The following is a 22,134-nucleotide window of genomic DNA, read 5'->3' as shown; positions in this document are numbered from 1 at the left end:
CTTTGAAAGGTTTCACTTTCTGGTCCAGTCCACTAGTGTCAATTTTCTTCTACTTGTCATGCTGCTGGTCTGTGGAGGGTCCTACAATATACTTTAATTGATGGGAACAATTTCACATTGGTTTAACAATTTTATTAATCTCTAGATTTTTTGTCACTTGATCATTCACCAGCCCCCCACCTCAATGGAGGACACAGTTGATGAAACCAGTTAGTTTCCAAGTTATAGAAGTTCTTAAGGGTCTGTAGCCATCTTCTTATGGAGGGTTGAAGCTAAACAGCTTATGCTTACTCAAAAATGTTACTAAAAATTGAGGTAAACACATGAAAGTGACTAGTGGACCTGAAACGCAATGCATCACTCCGAAGTGGGTTCACCACTCCCACTCCTTACCGGTAACAAGTGTGTAATGCCATCGTTGAGTGTGTGGGCCCATTTAGGGTTAATAGCCATGATCAGAGCACACACAAATCAAATTTTTGGTTTCAGCTGAATCACCAACTCATCACCTAAGTTGACGTTCCGTTGACGTTGGGGTAGGAGCCTTAATTTAAAAAGTCATCTAAAAGGAATTTATATATTGCGGAAACGCTAGTTTATATGGTTCTCCATCATAATACACCCTGACCACAAACATGAAAACCATACAATCCTGGTGACAACCCATCTTCTGGAGAACACTCAGGTACCTAGGGCAACCGTGAACTTTTCCACCGCTTTCTGAAGACCACTCCCTGCTATGGATTTTCAGCTCCACCATGCACATGAACCACACTCTTTAGTCCACCACTGAAGAGGACTTTTCAATTGAGATTTGGATGAGAACCTTTTCCCAAGTCAGGGGTGGGTATCTCTCACCCTAGTATCCAACTTTCCTAAAAATACCTAAAATATTACTCAGGCATTAGGTCTCCTACGACAAGATTATCTGTGCAAGTCCACAGCAGAGACAGGGAATGATGGGCGTGCAATAATGTACTAAGCCACACAAAATGTTGGTGCTATATGAAGTATGGGAACAATGTGGATACCGTACAATCACTAGCTTAAGTACATAACACCAGGCGGCAAATATGCAGAATGCTCCGAGCAGGAAAATACAATCCGTAATCGCAGCGTTGAATGTGTTATTTGACATCGGTCTGATCTTGGAGGTACATACAGTATATTTTCAAGGTGACAACACACTGCTACAATGTTTAAGACTCTGTTCACATTAGAATCAGAGTTTAAGACTTTAGATAAAGTGAATAAGCGGCAACCACATACAGATCAATGGAGAAATTCAGATTTGCTACATCTGCAATCATTGTATCTTACCTTTTACAGAGGAGTTGATAATCTCTTCTTTGTATCCAGTCTCCAAACTCTAAAGTAGTTAATAAATATGTGACCCCCCCCCCTACTAGTTTCCTCCAGTCATAAGTGCAGACTTATCCATAGGTTGGCATGCCTGTGCACAGGTTACACACAATCCCTGGTCCATGGAGTACAAGAGTTATCCAAGTGTTTGCAGAATGAATGGGAAGCAGCTTCACCTAAAGCAGACTGGTAGACAGGCGGCAGCGCTTGCGGTGGAGGTACACCGCCCTCGTAGACCGAGTACTCCAGACACTCCGTGTAAAATTTGCTAGAAAGCCTGAAGTCTGATAGACTTGTCTCATTTCCTCCAACCTCTTCACAATACTTTTGATTCTCCTCCCTTCCCAGCCTTTCCCCCTCCACCACCTCCTCCTCCTCCCGCCACCTCCTCCTCTGCTCTCCATATGAGGGTGTAGACCAGACCCAGGGATCAGGGACCAGTACAGGTCTGTCTGTTATCACTCATTGGCAGCAGAGATTTCTACTCAGATACTGAGCACTCCCCTCTTACCCAGGCTCTGGCTTTACTCTCAAATTTCTAGTTGCCAAATTGTGTAGAAACAAGAGGTGAAGTACAACAGAGTTTTAGCCAGACTTTTTCCTTAAAAGGTAAACCTCTAATAAAAACATTGGAAATGGCAGAGATTTTAATTGGTGGGTTTACAGCAATGAGACCCTCAGCTGATGTGCCCCCTTAGGCTTCTCAAAGAGGTAATTTTAGCAGAAGATTGCTCTAAATCTTCACAAGCCTGTCTTCAGCTAAACCTATTACTTGGAGAAACGAAAAGCCCTAGAGGCACGGAGAGAAGCAGCACTAACCACTACACTACAGAGATCAAGCATGGCAAACCAGGGGCACTTATTCCTAGATCCAGGCACCGGGACTGGTAATCTTTATGTAGCACCAACATATTCCATAGCCCTTTGTACTCGGTCTTATCTTATTTGTATATGTCCCTTATGGGTTGTAAAAAGTCTTATGGAACAATAAAAGTGAAGGTCCGGGTGACACGAGCTTACACAGTCTGCGACGATGAGGGGGTGACACGATCTTACACAGTCTTCGAGGATGAGGGGGTGACACAAGAGCTTACAATCTATGAGGATGAGGAGGTGACACAAGAGCTTACACAGTCTATGAGGATGAGGGGGTGACACAAGAGCTTACACAGTCTATGAGGATGAGGGGGTGACACAAGAGCTTACAGTCTATGAGGATGAGGGGGTGACACAACAGCTTACAGTCTATGAGGATGAGGGGGTGACACAAGAGCTTACAGTATGAGGATGAGGGGGTGACACAAGAGCTTACAATCTATGAGGATGAGGGGGTGACACAAGAGCTTACACAGTCTGTGAGGATGAGGGGTGACACAAGAGCTTACAGTCTATGAGGATGAGGGGGAGTACACAAGAGCTTACAGTCTATGAGGAAGTAAGAGCCTGTGTAACGGTCCAGTCATTCTTTATGAGGGAAAAGAGTAAAATGATTAAAAATGCTGCCACTTGACCCAGTCACCTTCCGCCATCTTATGTACAAAGTCCAATGTCCATGTGTTTGCAGAGAAGCCGGATGGTTGGTAGCTTGCATTTTCCAGAAGACAGGAGGACGACACAGGATGGTTAGTAAAGAGTTAGAATTTCATTCAGTTCTGAAATTTGATAGACTATCGGACTAATACCCAACCTCCAAAGTTTCTAATGTGCTCTTAAAACCCATCTCTTTAGGGAAGCCTAAGAGCACATTAGAAACTTTGGAGGTTGGGTATTAGTCCGATAGTCTGAGGAAGGGCATTCCGGAGAATTGGTGCAACTCGGGAGAATTCCTGAAGACGTAGGTGAGGTTCAAATCAAGGTTGAGATTAATCCAAGATCACTTACAGATCGAAGAGCATAATTAGACTGAGATGAGAGGAGAGGTAGGTAGGTGTAGCATTGAGCAGAGCTTTCGGAAGGAGATGTGCAACCACTGCAGTGACTGGCATTTATTCTTAATGCAGCAGCCAGACTCTTTTAAAACAGATTGGAGAGGAGAGAATTTGTTGAGTGGAAGACTGATTAGTAAGGGATTTACAGTAGCCTTGTTGGGAGAATCAGAGCAACAGTGTAGAGTGTCCTTCAGGCCAAAGTTACTGTCCACCGTATCAAACACTACCGGGAAGAATGAGGAGAGAATAGGCACCTTGGAATTTAGCAGTGACTAAATTGGAGACTGGACAAAGCAGTTTCAGTGGAGTGCATAGTACGAAAACCAGATTGTAGTTGGTCAATAAGGGAGTTGGAGAGATAGAGGGCTAGTCAAGAATAGGGGAAAGGGAGATTAGAAACTGGTTGGTAGTTAACAGCACTGGACGGGTCAGGGAAGGTTTATGGGGTAATGGGGTAAAAGCATGCTTGAAGCAAGCGGGAACAACACCAGAAGAGAGATTGAAGATTTTAGTGAGGTGAGAAATAACTGCCCGAGATTAGAGGTGATTGGGTCACCGATGCAGGTAGTTGGCAGAGGAAAAAAGCCTGGACTCTTCCTTTGACTGGTTCGAAAGGAGAGAGCACAGGGTTATGTACTGGAGGGAAGGGAATTAATGCATTCGCCAGGAAATAATTTCTAATTTGGCAAACTCCAATCAATTTTTGTTTTCAATTAGGTGGCCAGATGTTCAGCCCCATAGTCTGACAGGTAATTGCCCCTTTGGTGTTCGTAAGGAGTGAAGAGTATCAAAGAGCCTTCAGGATTATCAGAGAGATGATATTAGATTAGTGAAAGACCAATTTATGCTCAGAACCTACAACTCTTCGCCTGCAAAACAGAAATGGAGAAACTTTGCAGATGTGCACGATTTTCTTTGCCGAAGACAGAGTGGTTCCACCACATCAGGGCACTTTGAAGAACATGATAGACAGCCGGGTTTGGACATGAGTGAGTGGACATGGGGACACTGATGACCGCACAGTTGCTGCTAGATGGTAAGTACTAATGGCACATGGGTTCCGGTATGTGTGATAAATGGGCATATTCTATAGAGGATGATCTACAGAAGTACTTACAGTAAGCTTGAGAAGGTTATGGTCTGAAAACTTAAAGGCAGTATTAGTAAAGTCACAGACTGGCAACAGTGGCATATAGCAAGTCAAGGAGGTTTGTCATCCATGGCCTCCTTTCTTCTAAAATAAACCTTTAAAATTATGCCAAGTAGTCTGAGGATTTACCAGAGCCCCTCTGTGCTGCAGATTCACAGGCTGTTCCACTGCACAGGAGCACTTTCCCCTGCCACTAAGATAACAGGCCGAGTTTACAGGCTGTTACACTGTTCAGCCAGGGCACTGAAGGAACAGAGGGGGAAGGTGTTGACTATCCTTTGCCTCCTCAGCTCTATGGAGTGGTGGGCATTACATCCTCTTCCCCTTCAGCTTTTATTGAGTCTTTATTGTGTCGTCTAGTTCATGGTGCTTTTCAGTGCACCTTTAATGTTCTTCTCTCCAAAATTGTAGGTGGAGTCTCCTCTACTCCTTCAGCCCTTTTTGGCTTGGAGAGAATCAGCTCTAACCATTACTCCGTAAAGAGCAGAAGAGTGCTTAATGGAAATATTGCATCAAAAATCAATCATGATAAGCTAAGGGTATATACTCCAGGCACAGAAACTGTGGTAATCATTCAGCCTCTTTAATTCTAACTTTTAAAATTATGATAACGAGCCCAAAGGCTTCTGGGAGGCATTACCACAGGCCATTTGTGCTGCAGCTTCAGTGTAGAAATAGCACCCCACCCCCCCCCCTTCCAATGTGTGCCAAAGTACACCATGGAAGAAGAGGGGAGCCTGTGAAGCTGCAGAAGAGAGGGGCTCTGGAAGCACCCCCAAGTGTCCTTCAGGCACATTAGCTTTATTTTAAAAAGTTGGTTTAGAAGGAAAGAAGCCATGGATAACAAATGCAAGAAGATCAGTCATGGTGCCAGGATCTATGAGTAAGTATCTAATGTTATTGATGGTAGATTTCAACCAAAGGGTCATATAGGAAAGCCACCACTCCAAAGAGCCGAAAAGAAACAAGCCACCACTTCATGGATGGCCAATAAAAGGTGAAGGGATAGTTGTGAGGTGGGGGGTCTCCCTTTTTGTAAACAGCTGAAGGGGAAGAGATAGCCAGTACCCTCCATTCTTAAGAGAGCATGAAAGAGGTTGAATGGACAGAAGAGAACCACTACCACCAACTGAGAAAGTCCCTTCAGATTTGGAGTAATGGGTACTAGAGAAGAGAAAGCACTTTTAACTCCAAGTAGAGCCTGTAATACCTGAAGGGGCAGAGAGAAGGCAGAAGAGTTAAAGAGGGCTGATACAGGAGTCACCATTCTAGGGAGAGCTGATAACTGTGGGTAATGGGTAGTCCTCTCTCCCTCCTCTATCTTCTGCCCTCATCTGTAGTTGTACAGATAGAGAGGCCATTGTTCTGGGTTCTCATAGAAAATTATTCTAGGGACCAGGGGAGCAATTAGGAGAGGAAGGGCCTCATAGCTGCTGACCACATGGGGGTGGGGAGTAGATGACAGGAATTGGGGAAGAGGGAGGGGCGCCAGAAGGACAAGATCATGATGTGTACTACTATGGATGATGTGCACTGTTACATACATATTATGCTGCACATTATACAATGGGGCACATCCCAAATTCTTTGGCGTCTAATCAGATGCCAGGCCCCCCTGACACTCTGGGCCCCATAGCAGCCACTATGGCTGCTAACCGTGTAGTTATACCCTCAAAAGACCAACACCATGTGCAATTAATGGGGCATGAAATGTTTGTAGATGTGCAGACTAAAATCAGGTGATTTGGGCTAAATGGGGTTCCCCTCTGCTGGATTTCTGGGGTAAAAAGTTTATGTAGGATGCAGATTTTAATTATATTTTCTTACCGTTATATTGGCCCATCATTTTCTCTACATAACAAAAGCAGTTTGTTTAGACACCGGCGTAGAAAGCCAAAGTGTAATCAATCTTTTTATATAAAGCTTCATTATCTATGCAGTTGCTTAGGAATACACATCTGAATTATAACTACTCAGACTCACTCAACTTGTCTATCAGATACAGTGACCTTTAAAGAGACTTTTCAGTTGAAACTGACATTTAATATGATGGGACATTCTTAACATGGCAGGGATTTTAACGAGTTTTGCTATACATTCCCCCCTATGTACAATATAACTGCTATAATACTGCCCCCTATGTACAAGAATATAACTACTATAATACTGCCCCCTATGTACAAGAATATAACTACTATAATACTGCCCCCTATGTACAAGAATATAACTACTATAATACTGCCCCCTATGTACAGGAATATAACTACTATAATACTGCCCTCTATGTACAGGAATATAACTCCTATAATACTGCCCCCTATGTACCAGAATATAACTACTATAATACTGCCCCCCTATATACAAGAATATAACTCCTATAATACTGCTCCCTATATACAAGAATATAACTACTACTATAATACTGCCCCCTATGTACAGGAATATAACTACTATAATACTGCCCTCTATGTACAGGAATATAACTACTATAATACTGCCCCCTATGTACAGGAATATAACTCCTATAATACTGCTCCCTATATACAAGAATATAACTCCTATAATACTGCTCCCTATATACAAGAATATAACTACTACTATAATACTGCCCCCTATGTACAAGAATATAACTACTATAATACTGTCCCCTATGTACAAGAATATAACTACTATAATACTGCCCCCTATGTACAAGAATATAACTACTATAATACTGCCCCCTATGTACAAGAATATAACTACTATAATACTGCCCCCTATGTACAAGAATATAACTACTATAATACTGCCCCCTATGTACAAGAATATAACTACTATAATACTGCCCCTATGTACAGGAATATAACTACTATAATACTGCCCCCTATGTACAAGAATATAACTACTATAATACTGCCCCCTATGTACAGGAATATAACTGCTATAATACTGCTCCCTATGTACAAGAATATAACTGCTATAATACTGCCCCCTATGTACAGGAATATAACTACTATAATACTGCCCCCCTATGTACAAGAATATAACTACTATAATACTGCCCCCCTATGTACAAGAATATAACTACTATAATACTGCCCCCTATGTACAAGAATATAACTACTATAATACTGCCCCCTATGTACAAGAATATAACTACTATAATACTGCCTCCTATGTACAGGAATATAACTACTATAATACTGCCCCCTATGTACAAGAATATAACTACTATAATACTGCCCCCTATGTACAAGAATATAATGGTTTCTTATAGACACTCAGTCTGGATTAAATATTAGCTTGCGTTCTGGTTGCTTTGCATACAGTTCTACTTCTGCTTGGGTAACACTTGTGGTATAAGATAGAAATAAAATAACTTGAAAGTTCATTAAAAACAGAAAAAATTAGATTATAGCTTATTTTGAAATTTCTATTGTAATTTGTGAAACAAAAACGAATGTATAGCTTTGCTAAAGAGAACATTATCTTACATGCGAGGATCTGGTGAAAAGCAACCTCGCTCCCATTGCCCGAGGGCAAGCAAGAGCACAAAGTGAGCTTAACCACGCTTTATTACCCCTGCCACTAACAATCACATCATACAGCACTGTGCAAGTCAGAGTTACATATCCCCCAATGTGAATCATGCCTCACCAAGCAGTGGCTGGAGCAGCACGGTCCCATGTCCCCTGCTAGTTACATACTAGTACCAAAATCCTTCTACTCTAGGCCCATCCTCTCCAGGTCATTACCATATAAAATCCATATAAAATTTTATAAAGATTACTGAATTTTATAGTTCCACTGGTACTTTGTCAATGAAAAAGAAACGCTGCCTCCAATGGCAAAAATTAGTACTGCAGTTGGTGGAGGACCCAATGTTGTCCTTTCACCAATCCAGCTCTTTGCGCAGATCCCAAATGGTGGCATCAATATTGGAAGCTATTAACGCAATGGAGCAATTTCTTCCTTAAAATACACAAAACGCGGAGCTGTTCCATAATATATACATTTATGAAAAACCTTTTTTTAGGGCATGGGGTAATAAAAACAAAAAAAACTTGAACATTGCAGTTTTTCAAGAAAAAAAAAATTGTAATAAAAAATTCTTGAAACCAATTTTTGAACTTAAACGCAAAATTGGGGGAGGGGGTTGCTGTAATTTTTTTTTTCCATCTCAATGGGGTTAAATGTAAATCTGCCTCGTAAGCCGTCTATCACCTTCTCATCTAGACAACAGAGCCCCAGGGGAGAAAGAGAAGGTGAAAGGCTGACAGGTCATTTCTCCAGTTCCTGTAGGAGGAGGTTTTACCTGTACAGGAAGACACATGAGTGCTGTTTGAATGAAATGAAAAGGAAGTCAGACAGGGAGGAAAAAAAAAAATAAAAAAAATAGAAAATTGACATGGGGTGAGAGCCTTTAGGTATTAACACCACAAAATTGGCAGCATTTCTTGGTTTCTCTGGTCAGAGACTCCTGCATATAGACCATTCCATTGTGGATTACTCAGATTTGCCACTTAGTAGTGCACCCATTCCAGGCGGTGTTCAAATTAGATCTCATTCTGACCAGTCTCCCAAATACAATCACTCAGTAGCGGATATAGGCGGTTTGGGTGGTATCCCAGGGACCAAGCATTCTAGAGGACCATTTGCCCCCCCTCAAACGCTGAATTTTGTACAAGGTCTTCATGGGTGAAGGGCCTTCTGAGTAAATCTGTTCCTGCTCTTAATAGTCATGTATACATGAGCCATTTAGGAGCATTCAAAAAGGTCCTCTGAAGGTCCTAAAACTGCAGATTTAAAGCAGGCAGAATGGACTCGTGCTCAAATAAGCCGATTCTAGTACCAGATGTAGGAATGGTTTCCAAAGTTGTAGGAGCTATAATATTTATACAGACACAGGCACTGACTGGCCCACAGGTGAACAGGTGGATCCACAAGTGGGCCCCTAGACCCTGCATTAGCAGTGCTGGACAAGGTACCCCCTCTGTAATTTATACATATATTGAGCATAGAGCAACTCAACTATCCTTTATATTCATATGATTAGATTAAATAGATAATGTAACAAGCTTATAGCTGTGGTGGGCCCCAAGAACAGATTTTACTGGTGAGCCCAAGGCATCCCATTCTGACATTGCTATGGTAGTCGTAATCTGCACCTGAAACCACTGGCTTATTTTGCCTTTAGCTACTTACTGGCCAACAGTTCCTTCTTTGAGGACAAACTTAGGGAAAAGACTAGTAAACTTCACACTTAATTGGAGCTAGGAATTTAAGTTCCATAAGTTTCTCTCCACCTTTAAACAAATATTTAACCCAATGAAGTTCCAGCAGGTCCTCATTTCATTAAGGTGCTGCTCCAGTCCTCCATTACAAGATGGCAACTGCAATCTTCAAGGGTGCCGTCACCCTGCCCTGGAACTGGAAACAAAGGCTCCATCAAGGATGACCCTATTAGTGGTAGTCTCGAAGAGATCTGGATGCACATAGCATAGACATCAGCACTGGTCTGTCCCAAGCCAACTTAAGCAATGGGGACATTCTTGTGATCCACATACAGTGACTTGAAGATGATAGCGGCTATTTCGGTTTTGAGGTCCCTCACCACAAATCTATGGAACTTGGCCATGGTGGCTGGAATGGAATGGCATGGCATGAAGTTCACTTCACTTTGACATGGGAATACCCCCCTTTTATCATGCATTTCCCAAAATGCTCAAAATGTGAATTTTGAGATACAGACGCCTTAAATTTGTAAAAGTACTTCCGGCAGGCAGGTGGACATCTTCTAATCTGAGGTACAGCTCAATGTCCAACTGAAGAGATTTAGATCTTTGCCATTTGGATCCATCCTAGTGGAATATTACCGGCTTAAGGGCAACCTTAAGTGGAACCCCCCCCCCCCCCCAAAAAAAAACCTCATATTACTGGGAACTGTAGAAGAATGATTTGATTTCTGAATGATTTGTGTCGAGCCGGACGTTTGGCTTCTTCTGGTTACAGGATACATACCTTTTGGTCTCCGTTGTGAAATTTCTTTCTCCTTTAGAATAGACTTTGTGGTTCGGAGTGATTTGTGCCCAGACAAAATGTATAATGAGCAAGCGAGGTTAGACCAATAACATTTCAGAGAACAGAAGTTTTATACGGAAAATGAAGTGAAAAATATTTCATAACAGGAAAGACTCTCGAACAGGTCTGCCGTATAACGAAATCCATAAAGTTGGGCCCCGCAATACATTGTGAGGGGTTGAATCATAATTTGTTTCCATTCGATAAGTTACACATACTTTAGTGCCCTCACTGCCAAAGTCAGCCAAGATTTCACATTTAATTATACACTTGTGATTAAACATGTTGAAACTCCAATCCGGTGTAGCTTAGAGCACACTTAAAAGGGGTTCACATTTTCCAATCCTTTTTGTGAAAAAAATCTTACAAAAAAATAAGTTATACAGATCACAACCTGCCTTTTTATGATCACAAGAAATCAACTGATTTGTTATCACAATGTAGTTTAAAGGGGATACCCACAAGTGTTTAAAGGGGTTGTGGGGTGATCGCAAGTTAGGCCCCATCTATAGGATCACAAGAACAGGGGTCGGTTGTACCCCCCATTGCACCCAAGATGAACAGAGCAGAGAGCCGAGCATCTCTATGGTGCTGTCAGAGGTATACGAGACCCCCAGTTAGGGCCTTACCCCTTTAAGTTGGCCTGTGGATAAGGGATAACCAACTGATTGGAAAACTGGGGGTCCCAACAGTTAGACCCTCACCAGAGAATGGAGGGCTGTCCTCACTAATGGGTGGAGTCTCAGGAAGAGCATGAGTCTATGGGAGATCGTGCTATGCTCGGCTTATTCCATCATTCGGATAAGATTTAATACATCTATCTATCTATAAAAGTTATAGTTTAAATGATTGAAGAAAAAATAAAAACACACGCCCATCAAGGGATTGGATGAGGAATGGATTAAAGGGAAACTATTCTATTTGTTGTACCCTCTCCAGCTCCAGGGCCTCCTTTTTATGGACTGGTGCCCAGAACTGGACAGGATATCCCAGGTGAGGCAAATTGCCTTGTACAATGGTAATATTACATCCCTACCAATTTTTTAGCCCTCAACAGTCGGATGGTTAGACCTAGGCTGGATACCACAACATGACACCCCCTGACAGACTAATTGGCATACTTGCTACTGAAACTAACCCAAATCTATTTTAATTTGGATCTACTGTCAGGTGATTAATTATTGTATATACTCTATTATAAGCAGAGTTTTTCAGCACAAAAAAATTAATATAACTCAGATTTTACTAGTCTATTAAAAAAAAAAAAAAAATAAGATTGTTAACTCTACTCACCTTTACGATGCCCCCACTAGTCCCCTTCTTGCTTCTTGCAGAGTCTTCGGTTCTTTGCAAGCTGCCGGCTCCAACATTAAGTCAGGCGCCGGAGGTGCACACAGAATGCTGTTAGCAAGCAGCTAACAACATAGTTTGTCGCGAAGGACGGAAAGAAAGTATAGGTCCTGCAGGGGCGTCGGGAAGGTGAGTATAGAGTTAATTTTTATAGGCTGGACATATTGGGACAGGGGCTAGCAGTCCACATACTGGGTGTATGGGATGGGCTGGCTATATATTTGGGGAGGGGGGCAGGGGTTGAATAGCTATAAACTGGCTGGAGGCTTTGACCACTGCATTTCCCACCCTAGGCTTATACTAGAGGCAATAGGTTTTCCCAGTTTTGTTTTAAAACTAGGTACCTCGGCTTATACTTGAGTATATACGGTAAATCAAAGTTGCCTGAAATGGTATGTAGTGACAGTGACTTTCTATTGTGGGTTAATAGGAGCACATGTGGCATTAATAGAGTAACATTTTCAAAGGCTGAGGACACTAAAAATAGTAACCCATTTCAACAAAGTCCATGATGTAGTGGGGTCCGAGAACAGAAAAGTCAAAGATCTCTAAGAAACCAGTGATATGTTTCCAATATATGGAGGGTGAAGGTCTGATGATAATAGCTCTACACAGAAAGCCAGTGAAGACAGATACAAGTGGACTACAGAGAAGATGTATCCATCTGGTGTGGATATAAATTGTGAGGATATAAATTTAAAAAACCTGGAAGGTTCACATCCCCAAAAATAGAGGGACTAATGAACCAAAAGTCTTCTCTTTACTCTGCATGTTTTACTTTCAATTCTCAGTTACATTTGATATTACCACCAACAATGCATTCCTCAATGATGTGGGAAAGACTTCTTAAAAATAGTTGGGCTTTATAAAACCATTCTATATTCCATCACTTCCATAGGATTTCAGGAAGAACCACGATCTCCATGGCCATATGACGTTCACTGCTCTAATTGGAGTAAGGCCCTCCCTTTAGGGAAAAGAAAATATATATTTCAAACTTTCCCGGCTGTTGTGGGGACATTTAAGATCCCACCATACATCATAGATGGTCATTGTCCTGGATTAGAGGTGCTCAGTTTTCTCCTTCGCTCTTGTTTGCCAAGTAATCGACCAGGATGAATGGGGGGGGGGGGTCTCAACTCTGGACAAAAGGTGTCAGTAGCATTATCCTCCAGAAGTCCAGACAAGATGGATGTGCAGGTAAGTACATGAATTTGACCAGGGCCATCTCTTCTCATAAGCCAAATACCGCTGTACGGTTTGCAGGGCAGGTTAATAGGGAATGTGTAATCTCACATCCCAACCGATAGACCTCCACCAACATACCACATTGAAGTAATCCATCTGATAAGGAAAGATCTCCACATGTGCAAAGGCTATGGTGTAGGTGGTCATAGACACTCGCACAGCTACCAGTCAAATCTTTCACAACTGGTTTGAGGTAGAGTTAAGGTATAGTACCAGTAGGGTTATGCCCATCGTTGCGTACATTTTTCCAAAATGCCGTAGGTTTTATTTCTCAAAATTTATCTCTTCATGGTGCCAACAGCAGCTCTCAGATCAGAAGAGAGGACATCATTGTACAGGTCACACACACCATGAATGGCAAGGCCAGCTATTGGTTTAGCCATCTAGTGTACACACTATAGAACATCTCTTCTGGCATTCGAAAGCCCAGGCACCATTTTAAAACCTGTAGAAACATTTTAAATTAAAACCTAACCCATCCTCTAGGAAAGGTCCTTTAGATATTTTTGAATTTTGCATAGAGCAATAATTTTGATTTGCCATTGAAGGTACTCGAATCATATACACAAAAGGTAACGTTCACCAATCACACAAATAAAAACTTGTTCTTGAGTGGTTAAAGGCAGAGGCTCAGCCGTACCCAAATATCGGTGCCTTATTACACTTGTGTTGTTCTTTCCTGCACAGGTTACAAAGCCGGGTATAGCAGTCAGGGTCAGGTCTGATTGCAGTCATATGAAGCCTGCTAATGATATTTACCAATGTCTGGCTGCCAGATGGAGGGGAGTGCGGAGACCACATGCAGACAATATGGAGCTTTGTGACATGAATCAATGTGCTGACAAATGTTTAGAAATATGGGGGTTAATTAGCCCGGAATAACATTGCGTTGGAGTTTTACACATTACAAAGTATGTTACACGGTTGGCAGGATTTCTAGAAGTCAGGAGAAGGAAAAAAAAAAAAAAAAAAAAAAATCACAACAAGCTTTTAATTTTGATACTAGATGCAGTATGATCAAAGTGGTTAGGTCACTAGATGTCTTTATAAAACAATTGACCCAGCGGAGTGAAGACCTCTTGAGAAGACTGTAGGGCGGAGGGGGGGTGATGTTATAGTTTAAGGGCTACAAATCCGGACAACTCAACTTAATTTTGCTATAACTTGGGGGGGGTTGAAAACCAATGATTACTGCTGGTTATAAAGAGTTACTGTGTCTCTATGATAGAGCTTACCAGTATCTTCATAATAGAGCCAGTCACAGGACCCCTATGAAGGCACTAGCTCAGAGGTGCCGTGAAGGACTCTACATTAGAGCTAGCTAGGGTCTTCATTGAAGAGACATCACAGACCTAGACCCCTAGCTAGGTCTATTGTTGAGACACCATCATAGACCTAGACAGTCTTCATAATAGAGTCAGTCAAGAGGACTCCATATAATAGACCTAGCTAGGGCCTTCATAACAGAGCTGTTGATAGGGCACTAGTAGACTATTTTCAAGGCACAGGCACCATGACAAACACTATGATATAGATCAAAATACTTTGCCTCTAAAATACAAGCAATGCCCCATGATAAAGCAAGACCGTGCCTACAGAACACATTGGGGCACATTTTCCTACCCAGTCATGTCGCAATCCCCGAGGTGCATTGTCTGACCAGAATGAAGTCTGCGCAATTCACCAAGATCGCGCGCCTGTTATCCTGCATGTGTCGCTTTCCCGCTCCGGTCCGCCGGAGTTCACCTTCTTCCCGGTGTATGCGAGTTCATGTCTTGCGACACAATTTGAGTTTTAAATCCTGTGCTTAGTCAGAATCAGTAGGGGTTGTTCGATGGCCGAGACCCTTGATTTGTGTTGCATGAAAGTCGGCGCATGCACAAAAAAAAAACCCTATTAAATGAGGTCGAAGTCGGAAATAGTCGGGAAACCCGACGAAAATGCGGTGTGTGGACCCTCAGTAAATGTGCCCCATTGAGTTTTCCAGAGGACAATGTAAGAAAATACCCGACTCACATCAAGAACACTCAATTGCGAAGACCTCCATACTTGGCACAAAATTTTTGATGCATGTGTATGAGCACACAATAGTCTATAGTATGATTGGTTTCTCCTTAAAACGAGCAGTGTTTTACTCGGGTGACCTCATTAAGGCCCATCCCTCGTTACGAGGAGTGTTATGTTTTATAATCTAAAAATAACATCCTGGGGTTTCTATTGCACTTGACCAGATGAGACATCAAAAGGTAGGGGGAACAAAAATATTTTCCAAAATTGTTTTTGCTGAATCTTGTTATTTTGGATTCACATTAATTAAATATATAAAAGACACGAGCGTCGTACAGAAAGTCAATATTTTCCCAAATTTTTGCAAGCGACGGGACTGGTGAGGACTGCTGAGCACATTTTAGCTCTTCACCTTCCGTGTCAGCACAAGCCAAGACAAACACTGCTCCTTTATCAGCTCTCGCATACCTATCCTGACAGCTCTTTGCTTGTGTTGCACCCGGCATGTGAAGAACTGAAAGATTTGTCTGGCCCCCAGTGACATTCGAGTGAAGTTTGCCATGGTGACATCGAAACACAAATATACCCATTATTCCGGTCTTTCAGCAAATATTTTTGGTTTGTTCTTTGTCTATTCGCTCCAGAATAGTGGATGTTTATCCAGAAGATGAAAGAACACTGACAGTAAATTGTTGAATGTTTAAAGGGTGCAGCATATTGTCTACCCCACCTTAAAGGGTTAAATTGACCATGATGAGCAACCATTTATTACATGAGGATTAGGAATGACCAAAAATGACCAACAAGGTCAATTTATTTTAACCTTTATGTTGACTTGAGGAACCCATTAGTAAAAGGATTATCCCAACACATTTATACCTTTTTTACAAAATGGAGACTGCATCATATTGTTGGGAGTCTGATGAACCCAAATAATTGGGAGAAAAGGGTACCAAAAGTGAGGGAATGAAGCGCCACTCGACCATGACCTGTGTTCCATTTACTGCAAGGTTGTGTAGGACCATTGTCTAGAAAGAGTCTTAGAAGTGAATGGACTGGTAGTTAAAACATTCACTTGGGGAAAATCAGGAACACAAAATCTCCCAATCCCCAAATTACCGGGACCACAAGGGTTACGGCCAAAAACACATCCAGTTTCTAAAGGTTGACATGGAAGATCACCACAAAGGGGTTTTCACAAAATTTAACGAAGATCCTATAAAAGTTTATCTACCAAGTTCCATCTACTGGATACACCATTAGGCCTAACGCACACGACCATTTGAACACAAACTAAAGAAAACCCATGGCCCTGTGGCCTATCGTGTACAGTGAGGCATGGTGCTTACATCGTGTCTCCACAGACTGGGAACATGCAGAGTGACTGGTCAACAAATTATAGAACTATATACTACTCTTGCCCCAATTTGTGGTGCGACCACTCACTTCCTACGGATATGTGTAGGATGAGCAGCCCTCACTGGACGGTATCCCATGAGACGCAAACAATGGCATATGGTCCAAAACCACCAAGTAGCCTTACACTACCACACTATGGAAAAATGAAAGGCAGTCACAGGATCTACTGTGGCCATTCAAGATCAACAGTGTTGTAACATTATGAATTAGATATTTGTATGGTTGCCATGTTTGGAATTAGCAGGAGACACTAGGGACAGGCAGATTGGATGCTAGTCTTTTTTAGAAGGAGGTTGTCCTGGTTTCAGAAAAAAAAAAAATTATATGTAACTGGTGCCCAACATGTTTTCTTGCTGGAAAATTAGAACCAGCTTAAAACAAAACAGACCATGTTGCCATGAGGCGATATCACAGCGTAACATAACATATAAAAGGAAAAAGAATCAAAATAATGCTGCACATCACACAAACCGGAATAGCATCCCACTACAGAAAGCCTTCTAAGCACTTTTTAAGAATTCTGAGCTGTTCCGACATTTGGAAATCATTTTCTTTTCCCATCATTTTCATTATGTAGCATTTGCTCTTCTCCGGGACTTCTCTGTACTTCTGCCCATGAAAAACTCAGATTTCCTTGATATTTCTTTGTGCAAGACACGTGTGCACTGAGGATACTGATGACTGCCGTAATTAAAATAGAAAGGCCAGAAGAATAAAAAGGAATACATTCTGTGAGGTTCTGTACATGCAGTGAGCAGTTATGTTCACATTGGGACCAGAACATGGGGCATCTTAATTTGGTGGGGGTTGTCGAAGCCAACTTCTAATGTGGCTCCATTTGGTCTTCAGTGCTACCCTCAATAATAGAAGCATGAAATGATGCTCCTTATTCCTAATATTCTTCTATGACTATTAAGACTTCAAAGCAAGAACGCGTGGAACCTTGTTTACAAGCATAATGCATTCTGGGAACATGCTTTAATCAAACTGTTCTTTTATGAAAGCAAATTTCCGCTTCAGGAATCATTGAGGCGCTCTTATTTGTTCCAAACTCCAAAAATATTTAGTGATGAGTAGTAGAACACCAAGCCCCTTTATTTCTCCTACTTCAGTATAGTGTTGTACAATTTTGTGAGGGGGGACCAAGTTACTCATAATCCAAGGTTACACTGTACTACTGTGTTACGGTAGAGGGGTCTTTGAGTGGGGGGGGCACATAGTCAAAGAGTCTCTGCATTATGGGGTTTACGCAATAGCTTTTTTTATTATTGCTAGAAATACTACTCAGTTGCCCTCGTTCTATATGGCATTACGGACGTTCTTCGGATTTCCTGCAGGTGCATCGGTTACCGACACATGCGCACTGATCTTTGGAAGATCCGCATAACTGTATGTTGCTATCGTGAGAGGACGCTCGTGTTGGTAGGTATGTCCAAACCAATGTGGGCCTTTTCACACACATGTTCACATAAGGAAAGGTCACTAGGATGGTATTTGCAGGCTGTAAGAGTGTGAACCTAGGGGGCGCTGGAGAGCGACCCACAACCAGGGTTGAAAAGGACCTTGACCACTCCTATCACGGGCCAACTCCAGAGGGAGAGCTCACAGCAAGCCAGTGCTGTGTGTCCTGCAGTCAGCAGGAGGACTTGGGACTAGTGGTCTGTCCCAAGAGGACTGGGATCCAGAAAGGACATTGTTTTGTTTGAGCTCATTGAGAGCCAGAGTGCTGAGGAGGAACCCCAGCAGTGTTCCTTGAACCTAGAAGGGAGTTAGGGTTCAAGAAGTGAGGTAGTGCCCTAAGTAGAGGCTAGGCTGTTTATTATTTTTGTTCCTGTAAATGTTTTAAAGCTGAATAAAGCCGTTTTCTTTTGAATTGCTACAAGCTCCTACGTTACCGCTTTTGGCGCTCAGCACCACAAAAGTCGCCTGTACAGTCCAGAAGCTTCTACCTTTGATGATACCCCCAAACCCTACAAGGCTTTGCACACATTTGATATATTATATATGGTCTATTCTAATATGAATTGCACTATATATGATTTTTTATATGAAAAATATAAATTACTCTATTTTCTCTATTCTAATGTAAGTTTACACTTTTGAATCTCGAACTTCAACTATGCACTTTATTTCACACCCATTTTTATGCCGATTATGTAGAATGCATTTCCTATTTAAACCCAGTGGGGTTTACTTAATGGTTGCTGGATAAAGGTGGTTTGATACAGAAACGTTGCCACATTTCCAATAAACTTCACCTCTGATAATTTGAATCCATGGAGTACTGCCTACATCTTTGCATTTAACTGTTGGAGAGCTCAGCCAGAACCCGTGGAGGCTTTGCACCTCTCCTTCTAACGGAGTTTTTTGCCGACCTGGTATCTCTACACCAAAGGTTGAGAACTAAAAAGTCCAATCCTTTTATGCACTAAGGACCGGTTGGATGTGGTTTGGACCCACTGGTTTGGCAATCTATGGCTTAACTCAGCTGGGTGGGTAAAAGTTCCACAAAAAACTTTTTCAGGATTTCCAAAAGTTCAACGACTTATCTAAAGTCAAGTAAAAATCAGTGTTAGAATAATGTAGCCAGGCCAGCTTCTCCAGATATTGACCATACAAGGTTCTCTTTGAAGCCTACCGTTGTGTCAAGTAGAGGGTCCTCTGGTGGGCTGCTGTGATAAATAACACTGCATGGACAAAAATAAAACTGAAACACAAGAGCAGCAAAAATTCTAGGAAGAGCAGTTTCCGACAACACCTTCTATTCATAAAACGGATAACCCCACATATCACACAGGAACAATGACTGGTGAGAGAAATAATGCTGCGTCTCGTAGGGGCGGCAGGGCAGGATGACTGACAGTGGAAAACGTGTTTGCTGCCTCTAAGACCAGGATCACCTAATCAAAACTGAGAATCAGATTTTGATGATAGATTGCCTTTAAATTTGGAGAAGTGACACTATTGACCAGCACCAGCAATATCTATCATGATAAAATGGCAACACTTACTAATAGATCCAGGCACCGTGACCATGGTAATCTTATTCATAATCAAATAGAAGATTACCCCTGGTTTATCATGATGGATTTTGTTGATAGATTTCCTTTTAATGGGATTGGGCAGGGGGAAGCGGAAGTACCAGGGGAACATTATGGAGTGAGGAGTTGGACAGTATAACAGCCTGTGAAGTTACACCTGGTAATGCCCCTCCAGAGACATTCTGACTCACTAGCAGAATGTGAAGGTGGTTATCCAAGGCCTCCTTCCTTCTAAAATCAAATACAACAACTTCACATTCTGCTAATGAGCCAGAATAGCTCTGAAGAGCATTACCAGAGCCCGCCCCCCATCCCCCCCAATGATGTAGCTTCACAAACTGTTACACTGTGTCCACCTCCCCCTCCACCATGGCACTTCCGCTTCCCTATGCCCAATCCCATTTAAAGAAAATCTAGCAACAAAATCTATGATAAAACAGGGGCACTTACTCATAGATCCAGGAACCGTGACTGTGCTAATCTTATAATTTATTTATCATGTAATTATTACAAGGAATGTCCTAAAATGTAAAAGTATTGATATCTACACAAAATAAATTCCCTTTATCAGATCAATGGGGGTCTGCCTCACAGCACCCCCACGGATCAGCTGTCCTTCACTGACAGAGGAAGAATACAGCTCCGATCCTTGTTTAGTGGTCAGAGCAGGTTACTGCAAATCATCTGAACACGAGTCGAGCTGCAGTACCATGTCCAACCACTACACAGAGCTTTCGACTTCCCATTGATGAATATTTAGCTTAGAAATTACTTTTAAATTGCAAGAGATTAGGTTTTACAATAGTCACATCTCCGCCGCATACAATAGTATGAATGGCTGAATAATTTGCTTGCAATATCGTGTATAAAAGGGTGTGATTAACTATGTGCAAACATGAAATGCTGAAAGAAAAGATCAAAACAGCGGAAGCGGGGAAAGGGAGAGCCAAATCCAAGGAGGACATGCCCCATGAATGGAAGGCAGAGCTGTGTCAATATTAGAGCAGCAAGACACATATTTAGTTAAAATGTGTTATTCATTGTCACAGAGGAACGATTAGCTACAAAGAGCCCTTTACCAGCGCCGTGTTCATGATTAACCTGCGGGGTGGCGGCATGTCACTGTACAAGTATTTCCTGTATGTTCCTCCATCCTCAAATGCTTATCAATAAGGAAGAACCATGTCCAAGACATAACATGAGGCTAGACTATACAATGGAGGGGGGGGGGGGGTTGATGAAGTGGCCAAAGGGAGGAGTCAGCTTCAGCCACGATTTAATCTGGGATAAGGATTCTAAAAAGGGGACCTTTCACCTAGTACAAAATATTGAAAGCCGTAACTCTTGTGATCACCTTTGTGCTCCTGATCAATTCGATGTTGGATTTGTAAAAATCTGTCCACCCGTTCAAAAGATATGGCCTCCGGAAACTTGGAGAATTATAGTAGCTGAGGGGTGGTAACCTTTATTTTCTCTGGGCATGCACTGGATGAACTTAAAAGGTTACCTCTAGAGATGAGCGAACACTAAAATGCTCGGGTACTCGTTATTCGAGACGAACTTTTCCCGATGCTCGAGTGCTCGTCTCGAATAACGAACCCCATTGAAGTCAATGGGAGACTCGAGCATTTTTCAAGGGGACCAAGGCTCTGCACAGGGAAGCTTGGCCAAACACCTGGGAACCTCAGAAAAGGATGGAAACACCACGGAAATGGACAGGAAACAGCAGGGGCAGCATGCATGGATGCCTCTGAGGCTGCATAATCGCACCATTATGCCAAAATTATGGGCAACAGCATGGCCATGACAGAGTGACAGAATGAAGCTAGATAGCATCTAAAACATCCAATAATTGACCCTGACACTATAGGGGACTTCATGCAGAGGCAGCGGCAGCAGCGGCAGGCTAGAGAGTGGCATGGCGACATACCCTAAATGGACTCAGGCTTCAAACCAATGGGTGGCAGAGAGGAACCAAAGGAGGTGAGCAAGAAGCGCTCAAATAATATCGGTACATGATAAAAGTTTGCCAGTATATTTTGTGGATTACACAGCAGGGTGGCGACAAAGTTAACATGGAAGCCATGAAAACAACCCAAAATTCTGCCTGAAACAGCTCGTTTGATAAGGGGACCATGTATGGAGGCAGTGAACTAGTAGTAGATTAAAGGTGCTGCAGTTAAAACTATGTTAGTTGGATCTTGGCATGGAGCTGGCGCTCCGCTGCCAGGCGAGCTTTCGCCAATCCAAGCCCCTGTCTCTAGGCTACTCCCCAAACAGCACTTCTAAGAACCTTTTGTATAAGATCAAGTGTAGTAGCGTTCTTATAAGTTTAGGATATGCCGGGTGAGGGGAATGTAAACAGATGCGCAAGAAGCGCTGAAATAATATCCCTAAATGGTAAAAGTTTGCAAGTATATTTTGGGGATTACACAGCAGGGTGGCGACAAAGTTAACAACTTTGATGTGGAATGCCCTGTAATAGCTCTTGGGCGGTGTGCCTTTTATCGCCTAGGCTCAGCAGTTTCAGCACCGCCCGCTGTCGCTTAGCGACGGCACTGCTGCTGTG

The 22,134-nt window shown here is 42.3% G+C and overlaps 1 protein-coding gene across 3 annotated transcripts in view; it reads right to left on the bottom strand.

Moving 5' to 3' along the window:
* EVA1A (eva-1 homolog A, regulator of programmed cell death) overlaps positions 1–22,134 on the bottom strand; it is a 267,070-nt gene that overhangs the window by 37,977 nt on the left and 206,959 nt on the right. The window contains exon 1 of one of the 3 annotated variants that reach the window (XM_072143696.1): positions 1,321–1,688. The exons of the other annotated variants lie outside the window; for them this stretch is intronic. The gene's annotated coding sequence lies outside the window, so the exon portion shown is untranslated. Of the gene's footprint in view, positions 1–1,320; positions 1,689–22,134 lie in introns of those variants that run through there. 3 annotated transcript variants of the gene reach the window in all.

This window comes from Engystomops pustulosus, chromosome 3 (assembly GCF_040894005.1).
Source record: "Engystomops pustulosus chromosome 3, aEngPut4.maternal, whole genome shotgun sequence".
Lineage (NCBI taxonomy): Eukaryota > Metazoa > Chordata > Amphibia > Anura > Leptodactylidae > Engystomops > Engystomops pustulosus.
Note: the sequence above shows the minus strand (reverse complement) of the source record. Positions and strands in the feature narration are given on the sequence as shown.